A 5,907-nucleotide genomic window follows, 5' to 3' on the forward strand; every position below is an offset into this window, starting at 1 on the left:
GACGTGGAATTGACGTTAGCTGGTACCAACTGGCTTAAAACGCACAGTAGCACGTGCTGGGGCATGGCTAGGGACTTGTCTGCAGAGACAGAGGCTTGCAGATAGAGATGAGGGGGCGTGGCAGGGCCTCAGGGGGCGGAGCCAGGGAGAAGGTGGGGCCTAGCTTTCAGAAGGTCCAAGATGGAAAGGGTGTGGTTTATTTTAGAGTGGGCCAAGGTGAGTGGGCTGGGGGTAGGACCAAGGCGGAAAGCAGGCCTTGTGGAGTTAGGGTACTTATTCTATAAATGATATTTGGTTTCCTATGATGTGCCTGGCCCTGTGATGTCATGTAAAAACTCCAGTAAATAGAGCAGTAAACCAGAGCCTCAGATTTTATTGGCTACTTCCATTTCCTCTTCTAGTAACTGTCTGTTTTTACCCTGTTGCAGTTTCTACTGAGTTGTTCCTATTCCTCTTTGATTTTTTTTTTTTTTTTTTTTTTTTTTGGTTCGGTCATGGGGCCTGAACTCTGGGCCTGGGCGCTGTCCCTCAGCTCTTCAGCTCAAGGCTAGTGCTCTACCACTTGAGCCACAGCGCCACTTCCGGCTTTTTTCTTTTTGCTTATGTGGTGCTGAGGAATCGAACCCAGGGCCTCATGCATGCAAGGCAAGCGCTCTACCACTGAGCCACCTTCCCAGCCCCTCTCTTTGACTTTTTGTAGCTACTGTTTGTAAGAAAACACTTTCTAAACATTGCAATTTTTCCAGTTAAAATGTTTTTAGGAGGAGGATGGTGTTTGATCAGGGTCTCTTTATGTAGCCCAGGGTGGCTTCTTGTAATCTTCCCTTTTTTTTTTTTTTTGTATCTGAAGTGATGGAATTACAAGCGTGTACTAACATGTCCTGCTCCAATTTTTTTGGGTATGTTGAATTGACTTTTGAGTTCTTTTTACTATTTCTACTGCAAGTTGAGCATAAAGGCACACAACTGTGTCCTTTCTTTTTATAGCCTATTTCAAATTATACCACCAGCTCTATGCATAAATTGGGCCAGATTCTAGAATTGTTCATTTGCAGCAGAAATGGGAGGCTGCAGAGCTATGGTATATACATCTGTATATACAGATATACAGAAGTATTTCTGATCTTTAAGCCCCACACGGACCAGTGGGTTGAGACGAGAAGGGACTTCTGGAACTTTGGCCCAGACACATCCACAGTGGCATGAATTGCTTCAACATGTGCTGGTAATGAAGGGCAGACAATTACCTGGGAGGGTTGGCAAACCAGGTACCCAGTTAAAGCACCGCTCCTAAATGTGGGAGGGCAGCAGTGACTTCTGAAGCCTTGGTTGCTGCATATGCCGTTGCTTGTGGCCTCTAAGTGGCCTCTAAGGAGGCTTCTTGCTTCCTTCTGCCATAGGTGCTGAAGGTATGCTAAGGATGGCTAACTCCAGGTGTTATTAAGAAGGGGCTTTCACTTGGCTGGGTGCTGGTGGCTCATACTTGTAATCCTAGTTACTCAGGAGGCCGAGATCTGAGGGTCACAGTTCAAAGCCAGCAAGGCAGGAGAAGTCTGTGAGAATCTTATTTCCAATAAACCACTCAGAAAACTGGAAGTGGCACTGTGGCTCAAGTGGTAGAGCACTAACCTTGAGCTGAAGAGCTCAGGGACAGTGCCCAGGGCCCAGAGTTCAAGCCCCATGACAGAAAAAAAAAGAAGAAAAGAAGAAAAGAAGGGGCTCTCCACCATGCCATCAAGATTCTCAGAACACCGTGGTCAGCAATCATCCTAAGGTAGACAGTAAAGATGGCCTGTGAGTGACTTCTGACTTTAGCACACCATTTCATTCTCCAGACTAGCTTGCTTCCTTTTAGAATCACTTTTGTGGGCTGGGAATGCGGCTTAGTGGTAGAGTGCTTGACTAGCATGCATGAAGCCCTAGGTTCGATTTCTCAGTACTATATACACAGAAAAAGCCAGAAATGGTGCTGTGGCTCAAGTGGTAGAGTGCTAGCCTTGAGCAAATGAAGTGCAGGGGCAGTGCCCAGTTCCTGAGTTCAAGCCCCAGGACTGGCAAAAAAAAAAAAAAAAGATTTAGACTCACCTCGTGTGTTCAAACTCTCAGTGCAGGCCTTCAAAGGCAATTGAAGGTTCTGTTGAATTGGGACTAAGATTCAATTTGATATGTTTCAGAATCATTGAGTTCTGATGGAGTCACACATCAAATGTAGGAGAAGCTTCCATATGAACTTAGCAGTATTTTGAACTGTGGGGACTCAGGTGAACTTAATGAAGAGAGGAAGTAAGCTCCAATCAGAAATCCACACACACAAGTGTATAGGATTCAGAGCCATCTGCCTTGATGAATATGCACAGTGACTCAGTGGGCGGGGTCTCACTTGAGTGGTGGATTTTGAATAATCTCTAGATACTGCCAAGGTCTTCCTATGATGCTATGAATCCTCCGTAAGCTGAAATGATTTTTTGTTTTATGCTTTACCTGGCATTTCAACTCAGAGCCCTGGAGAGACCCTGAGTATTTTTTTTTTTTTTTTTTTGCCAGTCCTGGGCCTTAAATTGTGGGCCTGGGCACTGTCTCTGAGCTCCATTTGCTCAGGGCACTCTACTACTTTAGCCACAGTGCTACTTCCAACTTTTTCTGTGATTAATTGGAGATGAGTCTCACAGGGCTGGAAAGGTGGCTCAGTGGTAGAGTGCTTGCCTTGCATGCATGAAGCCCTGGGTTCGATTCCTCAGTACCACATAAACAGAAAAAGCTGGAAGTGGCGCTATGGCTGAAGTGGTAGAGCGCTAGCCTTGAGCTGAAGAGCTGAGGGACAGTGCTCAGGCCTAGAGGTAAAGCCCCATGACCAAAAAAAAAAAAAAAAAAAAAAAAGTATCACAGACTTTCCTGCCTAAGCTGGCTTTGAATCTCAATCCTTAGATCTTTGCCTCCTGAATAGCTAGGATTACAGGCCTGAGCCACAGGGGCCCAGCCCTGAGTAGATTTTTGCTCAAGGCTAGCATTCTACCACTTAAGCCACAGCTCTACTTCGAGCTATGTTGGAGTAGGTTAATTTTGAATAATAATTTTTTTTTTGGGTCTGGTCATGGGCCCCGAACTCTGGGCCTGGGCTCTGTCCCTCAGCTCTTCAGCTCAAGGCTAGTGCTCTTCCACTTGAGCCACAGCGCCACTTCCGGCTTTTATCTTTTTGCTTATGTGGTGCTGAGGAATCGAACCCAGAGCCTCAGGCATGCAAGGCAAGCACTCTACCACTGACTCACCTTCCCAGCCCTGAATAATTATTTTTTTTGGGGGGGGCCTGAACTCTGGGCCTGGGGCGCTGTCCCTCAGCTCTTCAGCTCAAGGCTAGCGCTCTACCACTTGACCCACAGTGCCACTTCTGGCTTTTTACTTTTTGCTTATGTGGTGTTGAGGAATCGAACCCAGGGCCTCATGCATGCAAGGCAAGCGCTCTACCACTGAGCCACATTCCCAGCCCCCTGAATAATTATTTCTGAAATAAGGTTTTCATGAACTTCTCTGCATGAGCTTGCTATGAACCTCAATCCTCAGGTTTCAGCCTCCCGTGTAGCTAGGATTACAGGCCTGAGCCAAGGAATGATTTGATAAAATACAAGCACTACTGAGACAGGAAAATGTGGACATACAAGACATATTAGGTGAAATTTTATTAGTAATGATATTGTATATACATATTTACATATGAATAAATTGACCTTGTAAGAAACCAAATAAGCAATGGGTTCCACTGACACAATTGAGTGTCATTTCTCCCCATCCAGTATCAAAGATACAGCCATTACAGCACCACCTGAAAGGTAGGATTACAGGTACCTGAAATTAGAGTCCAAAATCATTGTACAGTAGTTCCTGAGTAGAGTCATGTGACCACTTTATCATTGTCCTCAGATTCTCTGAAGGTGCCATGAACTTCTGCTGGATTCAGAGTGGCAGTGCTGTTTGTCTCTTTCCAGAGGCCTCTGGAATTCTACTTCTCACCTTTACTCGTGTGTGTGTGTGTGTGTGTGTGTGTGTGTGCTCGTGCGTGCGCGCATGTGCGCTAGTTCTAGTGCTTGAACTCAGAGCCTGGGAAATGTCTCTGAGCATTTTGTGCTCAAGGTGACTACTCTACCACCTGAGCAACCACTCAACTGCCAGTTGTTGTTATTGTTTTTTTTTTTTTCTGGTTTATTGGAGATAAGAGTGTCAAGGTCTTGGTCTGGGAAGGTGGCTTAGTGGTAGAGTGGTAGAGTGCTTGCCTAGCATGCATCAAGCCCGGAGTTCGATTTCTCAGTACCACATACATAGCAAAAGCCAGAAGTAGTGCTGTGGCTCAAGTGACAGAGTACAAACCTTGAGTAAAAGAAGCTCAGGGACAGTGCCCAGGCCCTGAGTTCAAGCTCCAGGACTTGCAAAAAAAAAAAAAAAGTGTCAAGGTCTTTCCTGTTTGAGTTTGTATCATCCATACTCTTCAGATCTCAGCATCCAAACTCACTAGAAATATAGGCATGAGCCAGTAGCACCCAGCTCTTTCCTCAATTCTAAAGTGTGGAAGGTTTGGGATTCACAAAGTGCAGTGTATATCCCTCTGTCTTCTTCTTTTTTTGGGGGGGTCTGATTGTGGGGCCTGAATTCTGGGCCTGGGTGCTGTCCCTCAGCTCTTCAGTTCAAGGCTAGCACTCTACCACTTGAGCAACAGTGCCACTTCCAGCTTTTTTCTTTTTGCTTATGTGGTGCTGAGGAATCGAACCCAGGGCCTCATGCATGCAAGGCAAGCGCTCTACCACTGAGCCACCTTCCCAGCCCCCCCCCCCCCATCTTCTTGACTCAACACAGAGTCTGCTCTACATCAGCTGTCAATTGACACTGAGCCTTCTGTTTCAGAGGGGTCTGCTTCCATGTCATTCTCCTCAGAGGGATGAGAGCCTAAGATTCTCATGCAGGACACTGTGGGGGTCCCCAGAGCTGTGCCCCTCAGCCTTATCCAGCAAAAGAAGTTTGCTGGCAGAAGGGCTGATCTTCTCTGTACTGTGAGGTGAAGGAAGGGGCAGGAAGCTGGAGGCCCACATGTCATGGTGCAATCTTGTGAAGACCATTTTGAGTGGCTGGCCGGGACAGGGACTGACCCCACGGTGCCGTGTGTCAGTGTGAGGCTGGGCAGGTTGCAAGGGAGGGAAGCCGTGTGTGGGCTGGAGTTGAAAGCTTGGTCCCTGCACAGCTATTTGCTTGTTGGCCTGTGGGGAAGCTTGTAGCTCCAGTGTGCTTGTAGTGAGAGGCAAAGTTAGGGCCTGGAGATGCGGGAGCTCTTGTCCTTCAGTGTTGCACCCAGGTTTTGGGCTGGGGCTGAATCTTGGTTTCTTTGGAGGATTCTGACCAGTCTGCCTGGGGACCTGTATAGCTCTCTTGCCTGGTGCCTGAAAGGGGATTTTGGATTGATGACCTTCTCTGCATGCTATCTTTGGCAGGTAGAGCTGTTTCTCCTCAGGAGGCTTGGCTGGCCTTAGTTGTGAGACCACCTGTCCCGTGCTATGCATTTTGGTGGTAGCCTGGCCAACAACTTGGCCAATTGTCCCTTGTTCTGAGAGCTTGTCCTTTTGACCTGGACTGTGCCCTTGTGAGCAGACTCTTGCCCTTGCAAGAGTAGGTCCTTGGATGGGTGGCACCGGTGGGCATGTGGGTGTCCTATCAGCCTTCTTGACAGGAGACTGGCTTTCTTGCACTGGATGTGGGATGGATCTTTTCCTGTTTCCATGGTACAGGGTTGGCCTGGTTGGTTGCTGCAGGAAAGACAAACTTATCTGTTATTCATGGGTACATGTTCCACATAAGATGAAAGTCAAATTCATTTGAATACAGCTGACCCAAGAAGGGGTCAGGGTAAATCTTCAAGAAGAGCAAGAA

This window comes from Dipodomys merriami, unplaced genomic scaffold (genome assembly GCF_024711535.1).
Source record: "Dipodomys merriami isolate MVZ:Mamm:240054 unplaced genomic scaffold, mDipMer1.0.p SCAF_7, whole genome shotgun sequence".
In the NCBI taxonomy this organism is placed as follows: Eukaryota; Metazoa; Chordata; class Mammalia; order Rodentia; family Heteromyidae; genus Dipodomys; species Dipodomys merriami.